Source organism: Emydura macquarii, unplaced genomic scaffold (genome assembly GCF_026122565.2).
Source record: "Emydura macquarii macquarii isolate MOO-44397 ecotype Brisbane River unplaced genomic scaffold, CSIRO-AGI_Emac_v2 contig_1230, whole genome shotgun sequence".
NCBI lineage: Eukaryota > Metazoa > Chordata > Testudines > Chelidae > Emydura > Emydura macquarii.
Window position 1 is genome coordinate 19,182,755 of NW_027131367.1, and position 15,431 is coordinate 19,198,185.

Genomic DNA, 15,431 nt, shown 5'->3' on the forward strand with positions numbered 1-15,431 from the left:
GAAATGCAGAGAAAGTCTAGATCTAGATGTAGATCTGAACACAACGGCTCAGGCCTGTCTGTGACATACACACAGTACAAATACCATTTCTGTGGTAAACACCAGGATAAATAGAAAACACGTTTCCCTGCTCCCACAAAGAGGAAAAGAAAACCACATCCCCCTGCTACAGGCCTCCCCTAGACATGTTTACTATTTGGTTTCCATCTGCCAGCATCTTTAGTGGCTCCTCGAACAGTCTGATTTCCATAACAAGTGACCTGGAAATATAGTCCAGGCCCTCAACTACTAGAAATTGGAGTCACTCTAATGGAGCAATGCCCATTTACACTAGCTGAGGATCTGGTTCACGCTTTGTACATGTAAATAATCACCATCAGGTTCATAGATTCCAAGGCCAGAAGGGACTGTTGTCATCAGCTAGTCTGACCTTCTGTATAACACAAGCCAGAGAACTGCCCCAAATTCCAGGCTGATTAAGGATTGCTAAAAACAAAGTTTGATCAAATCTAAGATCAAAAGTAAAATGTTTGGCCAGGTTTGGATCCATATTTATTCTACTTACTGGACATCTGCAAGGAACTAGGCATAATAGGCAAATTCTGCTCCCAGTCACACTAACTTAAATCCAGAGTAATTCCCTCTGAGTTCAGTGGGAATTACCTGATATGTACACATAAGCAGCTGAGATGTAGAATTTGTTCCTATCTCTCCAATTAAATGAACAGCGTCTTTCCTCTGGAAAGGCTCATGGGTGTGATGTCTGTGAAATCTGCAGTCCCTGACAGAAGAGTTCTTTCTTGAGTTATTTCAAACAATGGATGGTGGGGGAACGGGACTGGGTCCGTTTGATTTTTGGTTATGTCAAATATTTAACCAGAAAGGAGAAATCTGTGTGCACCTCACTGATCAAAGCAAAAGCTTGCATGTAAACCACCTGCAATTTGTAAAAAATTCGACATGGTTAAACTAGTTGGGGCCAGATCCACAACTGGTGTAAATCAGCTTTGCTAGTTCATTACTGTGACGCCAATTTACACCAGCTGAGGATCTGGCCCTGTGGTTTTCCAAATGCATTCGTTGTTCGATCGTTTCTGATGCTCAGGTTCCAGTCATGTCAGAGGACCAGATCCTGCTCTCAGTTGTACCTTTTTCACTTGCACACCTTTTTGGCCCTGCTATTATTTTAGAGCCAACTCTTGTAATCTTTACTCAGTTCTGATCTAGTTGATACTAGGGCAAAACTCTCACTGAAATCAATGATTCTGAAAGGGGACAGACTATCGTGTGGGGAAAGAGAGACAGGGGGAGTAACCCTCTCTTTGCCTCCCACGGGTGGCCAGCAGGGTCCCAGTGAGCACCCCATTTTCTCACTGTTTTTTATGGCCTTTTCCCTAGGGTTCAGAACCCTGCAGTCCCTTTCCTCCTATTGTCCCCACTAGGATGATGTGTGGATAACTCCAGAAGAGAAGTTGATACTGTATTGTACATAGTTAATGTTTTAAATTAGATTGAGGAAAGGTATGAAACCAGCTGGAATTAAACAACCAGAGCCCACAACACAGACTGCAATAAATGCCGTTCAGGCTTGATAATCGGGGATTACACATGCAGGGGTAAATAGATTTTATTCTGTCAAAGTAAACAATTTGATTTTTCTCTATTAAAAATAGCAGCAATGCATCACGCTGTGCATCTGCATTGCTGTCTGTGCAAAAGCTAAAAGACTGATACATCAAGGGATGGGAGTTGTAATATTGTACTGTATTCGTGTCCTGGAAGTTCAGACATTTGTTGTTTTATAAGATTGAAAATTAGGTTTTATTTGGTACTGGATCTGCACTCCACCGGCAAAGACTCATTAGCTTTAAAACTTGCCTGTGTTTGTCCTGGGTTGGTAATTTTGTTGTAGTAAACCCATATGATATGTTATTCAAAATATAGGAAATAATCAAAATAAATGCTCCTGAAATATACTGATTTTTACATTTTATCCTTCAGAATAATCCCAGTGTCTCCTGGACCCCTGTTGAAAGTTTCCCCCTGCCCACTGAAATGGCATCCCTGTGACCTCACCGGTTGAAATTCATGGAGTTTCCTTGTCTTTCAGGCAGTAGAACGAATGGTTGCACTCAAAGAAAGAATAATGGTCTTGGGTCCCAGGTAGTGCAGAAAGGATAAAGGGGGTGATTCTCCTCCCAGTTACACTGTAATAAATCAGGAATCACTGTGTAAATCTGGAATAACCCCCAAATGCAGTGTAAATCTGGTGTAAGGGAGAGAACTAGATTCTACGGCTGAGATTTACAAAGCAGTCATGGAGATTTGGACACAACGCTTCCATTAATATTAACTAGATGTGTCTAAATGTCCCAGATGGCTTTGAAAACCTCAACACATAGTCCTAAATTCTTAACATGCCCATATAGGTAGGACCATTTTGAGACAGTCTAGTTCACTCTCCGCTAAAACGTACCGCTTATGCCACCATTAGGAGAAAACAGACAGACAATCCTCTGTCTGAAGAGTAGAGCTGGATGAAAAATTTTCAGTGGAACAGTTTTCTATTGGAAAATGCGGTTTCATTATAATTGAAATGTTTCACAGGAATGTGTCAATTTCAGTAACGCTTTGGATGGAAAAAAATCTAAACAAATGTTTTGACTTTCTCATATTGTTTCAATAATGACAAAATATTTCATTCATTCACTTCTTCATTTAACTTCACCTTTTTTAGACTTTTATATTATATAAAACATCAGTTATTATATTTAATAGTCTATATATTATATTCATTATTTCATATAATATTATAATGTTTAGACATTACTCAAGTGAAATATTTTTATCTTATGGAAACCAATGATTCAACATTATCACAATGAAACGTTTCAGTGGTCCCGAGTCAAAATTTTGGGGAATTTTCATTTCATGGGAAACGTCAAAATTTTGGCTTTCTGTTCTAATTTACCCCCAAAATGTCAGAATTTCTTGTGAATGAAAATTCTATTTTCCAGCCACTCTAATGAGGAATAGGAGTTGATAAATAAGCCTAGAGAAGGACACACCTACGGAAGGTCATTTTAAGTGACCTAGTGTGAATCAAATAATTAGATTGCCCTTGTGAAATAATTTTACTGAGTGCTGATAAATGTTTAAATCATGTTTGCTTCAGAAGCAAAACTGCTGCTTACAAAACGACTCTGATGTCTTTGGCATTGTATTTATTTTCATTCTATAATGGAACAACAACCCTGTTTTTAGTATTGGCGGTATTTCTGATATGCTGAGGTTTTGTGTAAATGTGTTATCCATCAAGGAGAAAACCAGATAAACAAATACTACTGTTTTTCCTTCCTGCCTAAGCTACCCACAAGAACTAAGAGGATGTTTTGGACTGGAGTTTCACTCTCTCTCTCTCTCTCTCTCTCTTTCTGGTTTGATGGCTCTGGAAGCCAATAATCACAGCACAATCACCCACCCAAGTAAGCGGGTTATTCAAGGAAATGGCAAATTCCTTTTCAGATGAGGGTAAACTATAATCTGCCCCACCCATGCACTAGTAAAAAAAAAAGCATGGGAGTTAGTAGCAATCAGTGAATGAGTTTCAGACAGGATGATGTAGAATTCCCAGCATTAATAAATATGTGGTGGCTTGGGCCCAAACTGAGTTTGATAACACTATCTAAACTTCCTGTTCTGGCTGAATTCATTCAAAAAGAACTTGCTTAGAGGGGCTCAAATCTAGACACGTGCTGAATGAGTTGAGTGATAATTCAGACATTGCTGTCGCCTAGTTAGCAGCTGGAGAAATCCTTTCCAACCTTCATTTTGTCTGACGTTCCCCTTTTCGGCCCTTTCACCTTTTCTTGTTTCGCATGCAAAGCTGCTAAGATTGGGGCAGGAGTGTATACGCCACACGCCCATCTTCTCCCTTGCAAGTTTGGTCTGACTCAAACTTGACAGCTACACCATGCCATGTGCACACTGGGTGTTTATAGATTGATTAGACAGCCTCCTTCTTTAATACTGGGGCGGGGGAGCGGGGGGAGGAAAGGAGAGAAAATGAAGCATGGATGTGATTGCAGGGCTAATTAGTGACTGGGCCTGGTTAGACTAGCAGTGCAGACCGCAACAGTGTGGGTGATTGTCCTTAACTTGGCCTCAGTCCTCCACCTAAAGGGAATCTAGTTGCCAAGCCTCTTATTCTGGCTGGGAATCTTGATTTGGAGAGCCTGCCATCCAGTGCGAGGAAACTCTTCTCTCCTGCTTTGCCCTCCAGTCTCTGATAGTCCAGCACATTGTAGCCAGTGTACAGAGAGAGGGGATTTCTTGACTGGGAGATAATGTCTCAGTGTCAGGATGGGCTGCCAGATTGTATGTGTGTGTGTGTGTGGGGGGGTGTCCTTTAAACAAACCCCACCGCGACACACTGGGGTCAGTGATACAGTAGCTGGTGGGTGGGGGCTGTTATGGAATTGTTGCTGGCCAATCAGAAGATGGCACTGAATGCTGCCTGAGCAGCGAGAAAGCCGGGACAGCACTGGGGCAAGATGTGCAGCTGCTCCCAGAGCCATGCTGAGTACATGCCATGTTCGGTTCTGGCACTTTGCTTAGGGATAGATTCTGACAAGTCCTTACTCTGGTGTGCTATGGGGCATGGGGGCAAGGGAGGTAGAGCCCAAGGGCCAAGCAGAGCTGCAGACCCTGCACTCAGAGTACAACAGGGGCAGCACTCAGGTTATCCCTGCGGTGCAAGAGATGGAGAATAGGCAGAGCCGGCTAGTCAAGCAGCGGGGAGGGTGCTGAACCCCTCACAAAGGGGTGGCAGTTTGTGCCCTCCCCCATCCACCAGACAGCCCTGGAAGGCATTCTGAAAAGACGCAATCCTGCCTCAGCACAGAGGGATGGACAAGATGACTGCCTGAGGTCCCCTCCAGCCCCACATTTCTGTGATTCTCTCATTCTCCTCTGAGAGGCAGTGGCCATTTGTATTCTGATTCTGCTTTCCCGGTGCGAAGGAATTTTACAGCGGCTCACACAGGCCACTGGGCAAGGTAGATGTACACTTCTTACTGACATTTGAGTGCCAGAAATAGTTTTGCACAGGAAGTGAAATTTGCACCATCTGTTTTTTTCTGATTAGGTCACAACGAATACAACAACTCCCTCTTGCTAGTGAATTGTTTTGCTTGCTTTCATTACCTGCTAGAACAGAGCTGCTTTTCGAAATACAGCTGTGCCCGGGAGACTACTAGCAATACCATAGCTGTTACATCTTGGGTGGATCATCAGAAGGAGGGATAAACCTCACATCTCTGGATCTGAGCCACTACTGCATGAGCTAAATGCCTCACTTCTATTAGCCGAGGCTGTTACAGCCTCAAGTGCTACAGGTGTCCCCACCTCCCACTACAAGGGGACAAACCACTGCACCACAGTGGTGTGGGTATCACACCCACCCACTCATTCAGCACTGGACCTTGAAAGGGGTTTTCCATGTTCTGACGTGGCAGTGCGGTAATGGAGAAAGAGCTGTGATGATGTCCTTCTGGTGAGATATTGGAACGAGGCACCAAGAATCTCGGGAGGCAGGTGTCGTACCATCAAACACGTCAATTTCTGTTTCACTGAGGCAGCATCACCTACTTTCTTCAACCCCTGTTTGAACACCTTCATTTGGAATTAAAGTGCCCTTAATTTGATAGAGCTTGATTCTGTTCCAAAATGATTTAAAATCAAATCAAATTAAAATCACGTTAATTCTAAATAATAGCGTCTACTCAGGAATTTCAGGAAGTTTAACTAATCCACTTCAAATTCACACCTCTAGTTAATTCAGATTATTTTTCCAGGATGTTCCAGTGTAGACAAGCCCTGGGAGGCACCTTGCTTATGGAAATCACTATTCTAGTTTTCACCCTTGGCTCTGCTATCATCATCTAATATCCAAAAAAGCCTGGATTATTCTAGCCTCCACCCTGACTGGTGGCTGTCAAAGTAATTTCAGAGGGCCCCTAACTCTCTGAGAACTCTTACTGAAATCAACGGGACTTTTTACAGACTAGGTGAAATCCTGGCACCACTGATGTTAATTGGAGTTTTGCCATTGACTTCACTGGATCCAGGATTTCATCCCATATGCATAAAGATATCGGAAGCTGTCCCATAGTTAGCAATGGCGTTTTCTGCCACCTCACTGAAATGACCCATTGGTTAGTGGTTACATCGTTCCTTAGCCGCCCTTCTGGTCACCTTTAATATGCACCTTGGGAAAGTCCACCATATGTCACTGTCACATTCCTCGTGCTCCCTTCAGGTGCACTTTTTAAAATCTATGCATGCGCTCCGGCATAAGACAATAGATCTGGCCTGTCGTATGCAATATGAGTCGTAGGGTTGAGTTTGTGTCTGTTTTTAGTCTGAAGATACTGGAAGGCCATGACACAGGCCTGCCATGCTAAACATGCAAAGCAGGAATGTTCAGCATCCAGATGAATTAGCCTCGAGAATAGAAATGTCGACTTCGTACAATTAATCTTCCCAAGGGGAAAAGAACATTCCCCTGGTCCCACCCATGGGAAACCTAGTACAGCCAGACGAGGAGCTCTCTCAGGTATGTCGCTCTTAATTGACAAACAAGAATAGAAAATGACAGGAAGGGCACAAAGGGAACTTGTACATGGGCACAACCCCAAATATAGCGCGAGAAGGGATCTGTGCTGCCTGTGTTTCACGCATTTCAGTGCTGAGACATCTCCTTTAGGCTGTAAGATTCCATTCATTTTATCCAGATGGATTGTTGCATTTATTTACTCCAGGGGCTTTTTAAGTGGTTTTAGCTGCAAGGAATTCTTGTGTTTATTTCCATTTTACCATCTATACCTCTCCAGCCCTCTCCCTTCTCTCGCCATGCATCTCCATGCCGTGCCATCACTCCAGTCAGGAGCTGGTCTGTACAAGAGGATCAATGATTTTTTTTTAATACGCCTAAGATAAAGAAGCCCTACGGTAACTGTGGTTGTTGAGTTAGGCTGATGTCATTTTTTTCAGGAGCCCAGTGCGGAGGTGGCCAGTTAAGGCCTGATGACCTTATTTTCCTTGTCTTTTGAGGCTCCCTGGCCTAAACAGAGCATATGGAAGCAGCACTTTTTGAAGTGCTATGCAGAAAGCACAGGCCCCAATAACAGGAGAGGAGTGCATCCAAAAAGGACTCTCCACTCGTATGTTTTAACAGCTGGTCCATAGCTAAATCCTTCCTTTGTATCCCAGACTTAGGAGTTGGGTTTTGATGTGTTTGGGCATGAACAGCTTGTGCTCATGGGGGAAGAGCCAGACCATGAAAACTAACTACTGTTTGGTCCCCTTAATAATTGCTCTCCAAGATGATGCTTGGTCAGACAATAATTTTGCCCCAAAGTAGTTAATTCTCCCCAGCTCTGGGCCTGCTCTTATCAAAGGACCAATGTGCCTGTCTGTATGAAGACAGGGCTAAGGAAGATTTTTTTATTACTCCAGGAGATGACACTGAAGACTCAACTGTGCCTCTTCTCATATACCCAGTGCTTTTCTTGACCTCAGTTGACTCACTGAGCACCAAAAGCCACAAAAACATTGTTGGCTCTACCATAAATTAATACAGAAACCGCATATTGCAAAATGGATCCAATATTTCCTTAGATGCCACAAGCTCTGAAGCTCTTTCTTCCTACTTAGAGACTGGGTAGGACCAACAGCTTTGGGTAAATCTGAATACAGGACCCAGCTTTGTGCATCAAGCCAATCGCTATTTCAAAGCTTTGATCATGGCAGACAAATTCAGCAGAGCACTTTAGGACTTGACCGTGGTGAAACTTCCATCGAATTCAACGGACCACGATCGAGCCTTTAAGCCTGTGGGTAATTCCATCCTTATTCTGCACAGCATTTAAGCACAAATGGAACTTTAAGCACACACCCAGGAGATCACTGAAGCACATGTTTAACTTTAAGCACAGGCTTGAATGCTTTGCTGAATCAGGGCCCAAAATACCCAGATTCAGGCTATCCTTTTGTCCTCTAATCCGGATGGCTATGTGGAATTTAATAAACGATAGGGAAGTTAATTAGCTTTGCTCTTGGGAGTAACCAAACTTCCTAACTGGGGGGCAGGAGGGACTTTTTCACTGATAGTGAAAGAAAGAAATCAGCAATCTCCAGAAGGACAGTGCTTCTTTGGCTCTTTGCGAATCTCTACCTTGCAGCACGCTTACGAGAAATCCATTTTACTGGGAAAGGAAGACAGATGAAAATGGCTAATGAAAGAACCCAGCTTCCCAGAGAAGATATTGAGAGTCACATTTGTACCCATCACGCGGTCTGCTGCCCCTGCCCACCTTTCATAATGCTTCAGGAAAAGCCCAGCTTTACATCAACATTCAGCAGCCCTTATTGTCCAATTACTAGGAAGCTGCCTGCTAGCTTCTGTTACTGTATTTTTTCTAGCCTATAGGTGGCAGCAACTCTGAAACTTTTTGAAGGGGTGGATTGAACAAAAAAAGATTCGCTTATACCACGTAATCCACTCAAGAAGGACCCAAGGCATCAAAAGCAGTAGGTGCCGAGGAGGCAGATCCCAGTGGAGAAAGGAGTCCATGGGAAGAAGCAAAGCACACATGTGCATGCACACACCCACAGACCTGGAAGGGCTGTAGCTAGAGTTCAGCGGCAACTCATAATAATTGATCAGACCAATGTTGCCTCTTACAAACCATCTGCAATCAGATCAATGATGGGCTCAGGTACATTTGCCCTGTGGATATATTATTTCATTTCTTCAGATGATTCGAGGTGCATAGATTGTTCTGTAACAATTTGTTGTGAGCATTCAATATTGTGAGTCATTCTGGTCGGACACACAGGTCGTATCTGAGCGGTTTTGCCTGAACACATAGATCGCTTGGTATACTTCTGTTGCATGTCTGCATAAACGTGATTCTCAGGTGGAGGATTCCAGAGTGAATACTCGCAATTACAAATGCTCAGTTAGCTGTCTGCAAATATTCTAAGATATTCACTTAAAAATTTGCTGGGTCCACCAAACATTTCTGCTGGGAAACTGTTTGCCAGAACATTTGTGGGAATGAACACAAAAGAGGCAGAGAGAGAGAGAGAGAGACCGGTGAGGTGAATTTGTTTACAAATTTGAACTGTTGAAATTTTTCTTGCAGCATTCACTGTTTTCCTAGCTTCAGGCAACAAAGTACCACGTTGCACTTCCCAGGGCCTTTCCTTAGATATTCTTCGGAGACTTTTACAAACATTTAATTCACCCTCACTTCACTTGGTACAGAAGTGTTACTATAATTATTCCCATTTTACAAATGGAGAAACTGAGGCCCAAGATGTTATATGATTTGCCCAAAGTCACACAGCAAGTCAGAACCAGAATCAGAATGAAGGAGTTTTATTCTACAATGCCCTTGCTTTAACCACTAACCTACACTTTCTCCCCTGTTGCTACATTTTGGAATTAAAGTAAGTACAGCACAATATAATACATTTTACCACAGTATTCTTACACACAGCACAAAAGGGTGTTTCAGAAAAGAGGTGCTGACAAATGAAAACACTGGTTGACGTTTCTAAAAGTGCCAGGTGATTCCGGGCTGCTCAGCTTGTGATGCCTGTTTTTCAGAGAGCGAGGACTCGATGCTTTCTGAAAATCAGGTGCCTTTAAGGTGTCCGAAGTTGGGCTTCCAAAATTGTTGGTCACTTCTGGAAGTCTTGGCCAGAGTCTTTGTTGCTTCTCTTGCAAGGACCCAAACATATGAGAGATGGACTCAAGTCACAATATTTGCATCTGAATTTCAGACACCCAAAAGTCTGGGGGCCAGATTGAGGATTTGATTCCAGTGTATTTTCCTCTCTTCTGGAAAAGACAGGCGTGGCTGAAGTGATATCATCCCAGAACCAGCTGGCTCTTAATTTACAACACAAGACATCAGAAACCACCCCCAAAACACTGCCTTTCGCTACATAAGAAAAATCACTGTGAGGTGAGCCCCTTTGCGCTTCCTCCATCAATGAAGTCTGCAATAGTGCTATCTCTACAGGGATAATTCCATCCTGTTTTCAGCTATGCACTTCCAATACCCCTCATAAATGTAGCAGTAAATGGAGCCTATGAGCACAACAAAATTAAACGAATCCCTTCTCCATTGTGTTCCACTCAAAGAAACATCAGGGTGCAGTGCACTGACTAGCTCACACAGAGACCTCCCTATTCTGCAGCAGAACGGTTTCCTGGCCACATCTGAGTTGCAGCACAGAGCCAGAAATCTGGAAGAATTTAACACCCGGTGGATTCAGACACAGGGCACAGTGTTCAAAGTAAACACTGGAACCCCTCACTCATCATCCAGGAATGCAGAGCCAGCATTACCCTGAGCTCAGCAACTTTTTGCTGAGAGGGCGTCGCACGGTAACGCAACGGTGCCGGAGCCAGTGTGAAGGGAACGGGGTCCCGCTGTGCTCCAGCATAACCTACCTTCATTTACATTTTGTGGAGGAAAAGTTAACTCGCCACAGTTATACTCATTGTCTGTGTGCACCTCTGGCCACTGACTGCGGTCCAGCCTGGCCCTAAGCCTGGGTCTGTTTTAGCTTGCGGGACACGAGCTAGTATGTGCAGTAGCTCCCATTTTACCGAGTTCAGTGACTCCTGGCAGCTCTTCTTCACAGTTGCATGAACTGGTGAGAAACAGCCTGTGAACTTTCAGGGCACCACACAGAGCAAAACCAAGGGACCATTGTCTTGTACGTTACAACGCACACGTAACGTGACGTTTGAGCAAGAAGGCTTTGTTAAGATAAAACAAACAGAGGCAGGAACTACACTGTATCTGAAGGAGTGCTGCATCTACTACACCTCCTGTATGGCCCATAATTAGGGCCTGGTTGTGTCGTCCTCACTCACACTGACAAGTACCTTAGTGCACATAGTCCAACGGGGCTACTCGTGTAGCAAGATTCTACTCAGCCTGAGTAAAGGCAGGACAATGAGACCCTAACAATAAATAATGTGCGTGTATCTATGATTGCATGCTTGCACGTGTTTGTCTTTGCACCCTCTGGGCCAAATTCTCCTCTCACTTACACTGCTACAAGCCATTGGCGTCAACAGAGTTCCATGGAGACGGGAGTCAGCCCCTCTAGACCTTTATCTGGTGTAAAGCAGCACCGCTCAATTGACTGCAGCTGAGGATCTGGCCCATTTGTGTTTGACTTTGAGCCTGGGGTTCAAATGAACTTAAAAACTCAGCCCAAAGCACCAGTTTTGGTCTGGTTTCAAGTGTGGAAATGAAACTCGGATGAAACGGGTCAATTTAAAAAAACCCAGAGTGCCTTGTTTTCTGATTCCAATTTAAAGGTGCCCCCAAGTACCAGAAATAATGGTTCTCATATGATTTTCACCCAAGATAATAAGAACTTGTGAGACCAGCTGATCTGTTGAAATTTCTGCTCCTGGGGGCCAAAATCTCATAAAACTAGCTCTAAAGGGTTCAGCAGCATCAAATTTAAATCCAGACACCAGACTAAACCTAACTCACATACAACCAGCAGCTTCTCAGTCCATATCTCTTTGCAAACCAGTACGGTAAATGGTTTCCAGGCAGGACCACATGTGCTAAAATAAGCACAAAGTTAACTCAGACTTCAGGACAGCATCACCAAAAGATCTGTGCAACTCATCTGTGAACCTGCTCCAAGTTCCAGGCCCAGTTTTGTTACAAATCTTTTGCACAACTCCAATACACATACATTATTCACGAGCTTCAAATGCACTTGTAATAAAAACCAACTAATGGGGGACATTCATCATACACATTCAATACTTAGTGAAGCTAATTTCAGAAAAGGATCATGAGATTTTTTTCTAGATTGAGCAGAAATAAACCCATCCAGTTAAGTCAGGACTAAAAGTTCCTACTAGAGCTGATCAATTTTTTTGATCCCCATAAATTTTCCTGCCAAAAAATGCAATTTTGTCTGTGTGTATTGTGGCGGGGTGCGCCTGTTCCGCCCTGTGGATCCTGCGCTTCACCGGCTACACCAGTGGTGCAGCTGGGAGAGAAGTGAAGGGGGGGGGGCCCAGTCCCACCCTCTGCCCCAGGCCCCCAACCCAGAGCTCCTGCGAGGAGTGGTCTCACCCTGCTTAGTCCCTGAGACCGACTACCTTCCCTGGGTTGCCTGTCCATGGCCCCCCGGCTTGTGGCCTGCTCCCTGGTACCAGCGTGAAGGGTTGTTCAGACTTCCCCAGCTGGGGCCTCTCCATCTTGGTGTGGTAGCAGCAGTGGATGATAGTCCCAAGCCCTGCAGCTGCAGCAGGGCAGGGCAGCTCCACTCCACTCTGCTCCACTTTATAGAATCATAGAAGATTAGAGTTGGAGGGGACCTCAGGAGGTATCTAGTCCAACCCCCTGCTCAAAGCAGGACTAACCTCAGCTAAATCATCCCAGCCAGGGCTTTGTCAAGCCTCAGCTTAAAAACCTCTAAAGATGGAGATTCCACCACCTCCCTAGGTAACCCATTCCAGTGCTTCACCACCCTCCTAGTGAAAAACTTTTTCCTAATGTCCAACCTAGACCTCCCCCACTGCAACTTGAGACCATTGCTCCTTGTTCTGTCATCTGCCACCACCGAGAACAGCCTAGCCCCATCCTCCCTGGAACCCCCTTTCAGGTAGTTAAAGGCCGCTATCAAATCCCCCCTCATTCTTCTCTTCTGCAGACTAAACAAGCCTAGTTCCCTCAGCCTCTCCTCAGAAGTCCTGTGCTCCAGCCCCCTCATCATTTTTGTTACCCTCCGCTGGACTCTCTCCAACTTGTCCACATCCTTTTTGTAGTGGGGGGGCCCAAAACTGGGCACAATATTCTAAATGCGGCCTCACCAATGCCGAATAGAGGGGAATAATCACTTCCCGCAACCTGCTGGCAATGCCCCTCCTAATGCAGCCCAATATGCTATTAGCCTTCTTGACAACCAGGGCACACTGCTGACTCATATCCAGCTTTTTATCCACTGTTACTCCCAGGTCCTTTTCTGCAGAGCTGCTGCCTAGCTCATCGGTCCCCAGTCTATAGCTGTGCATGGGATTCTTCCTTCCTAAGTGGAGGACTCTGCTCTGCTCTGACTGTTAACTCCCTTTCAGCCTTCCTGACCTGCCTGAAGCGAAGGCTTTTAACTGCTGGGGCAGCTTCTTTGATAGGCTCCAGGTGGCCTAACTGGCCCAATTGTCTTGAATTAGCCCCAGCTGGGTTACCCAGGGAAGAGGGCTTTATGGAGCCTGGGGCTAATGCCCGCCCACCTCCTGGTTTGTAAATAGAGCACTCTTTCATGGCCGTCCGGTCTGGCCCTGTCACAGTATATATATACATATATACTGGCAAGAAAGGATCATTTTTGACTAATTTTTTCTATAGGAAATTTCTAAACAAAAATCTTTTGTTTGGTTTCTAACTGCATTTTTTCATTTCAGTTTGATTCTCGAAAAACAAGAAGAAACAAAAATGTCTATTTGAAGCAAAACTAAACAACATTTTTAGTTTTGTTTAGTGTCAAAAGATCCCCTGAAGAATCTCAAATAAAACTTTTTCATTCAAAATGTTTCGCTGGGAAATAAAAGACATTTTTCCAGCCAGCTCCGTTTGCTACTGTCAATTTGACAGCCCATGTGGAATAACGAATGCACGGTCCTGGTCCATTTTTCAACAGATGGATGTCCACCTTGCCAAACCCAGCCTCTCATCTATGTAGTCTCAGCAGTGAGACCAATGACTGACAGTCCTGAAGACTGAACTCTGCTCCTTGAGCTTCTTTCTCCAGCTCAGATGGGCAGTAGTGTGTGCAGAACCTCGCACTGGTGTTGCCTTAAGCTTCACTTACTCTGTTGACGGAGAAATTCTGTCTCCAAGTTCATCAATATGTCACTTTCCAGAACCCACTTAGGGCACACCTAGACTTACGGCAGCATGTAGAGTTCAGACACTGCACCCCCATCTAGAACTGGTATAAATAGCAGTGGAGACCATGAGGCATGGCTTAGGAGAGTGCAGTAGAGTGCCCTACTTGCCTGTACCCTAGGGTATGTACCCTACGTGATTCTTTCTCCACACCCAAGCAGGGTCTCTCACATCTACATTAAAAACAACGAGAGTCCTGTAGGACTTAAAGATTAACACATTTCTGCAGACATAAGTTTCTGTGGGCTGCAGCCCACTTGTCAGAGGCATTGTTTTTGCTGTATACAGACTAACACAGCTACCCCTCTGGAAGTTTTCACATCTACATTGCTATTTTTAGCAGTGTCATTTCCTACTTCCTCCCCGATGCCAGAGCCTTTCCCCGCTGCCAGAGCCTTTCACTGCACCATGTAGCTACACATATCATACCTGTACTCTAGGCACCATCGTAAATACAGACATAACCTCAATGCATAAAACAAAAATTAAGAAATGAGAGGGCAGACACCGTCAACGTGCAGCAGGAGAGATGGGGGTTGGTGTAGCAACCAAGATTGTTAAGGTATTTGGGGGTTTTGAGATGCAGAAAGGCACCCAGCATTTTTGAAAATCCCACGAGGCACGTAACTCCCAATAATGAGGATTAGGTGGCCAGGGGCTTTTTAAATATCCCACTAGATGCCTAAATACCTTTTAAAAATGGCCCCAGTCCTAGATTCCATGATAAAGACAAAGGTAACAATGTGCTCTACACAGTATTTAGTAAAGGATAGTGGTGATATACAATGTATCACACTTAGCACACTGTTTACTGTCTGTTTAATAATAGCCCTATTGAGATTATTAGGGGAACACATACAGTAATGTAGAAACTTAGCTCATTTGATCCAGCCTCGAGAAATCTTGACCCAAACCCAACAGGAAAACTTGAGGAAATATCAATTCCAGCAGGAGGTTCCAGCACATTGCATTTTTGCATAGGGTGTGCTCCAGACACTTAACAAGCACACTGTATGTTGGCAAGCAAAAATGTCAGTCATTTCCAATTGAATTAATATATTCCACCCATTGAAGATAGATTCTCAAGAAGCTAGCAGTGATCATGTGAGTGACAATCATCCAGGCATTGTCACTTCTCTGGCATTTGCACTACTTGCTGGAAAAAAAATATGAGTTCAAAGACCAGAAAAGATGCTACTGAACTCAGAATGGACGAACATCACTTAAATATATCTCTGTGCTATTGTAGATATGATCTAGTAAGACTGTTGGAAATTGTTTGTTGAAACTGGTTTTTTGATGAAAAGTGGACAAACAGACATTTGGTTGGGCAAATTTCCAACAAAATGGAAATTTACGCAACATTTTTGATGAAAAGAAATCTAAAATGTGGGGGTTTTCTTTCCAACATGAACACTGAAAAAAATT

At 44.1% G+C, this 15,431-nt stretch overlaps 1 protein-coding gene across 3 annotated transcripts in view; it reads right to left on the reverse strand.

The window, feature by feature from the left end:
- The window catches only part of CDRT4 (CMT1A duplicated region transcript 4), a 90,893-nt gene that overhangs the window by 21,502 nt on the left and 53,960 nt on the right, over positions 1–15,431 (reverse strand). The gene's annotated exons all lie outside the window — the stretch shown is intronic.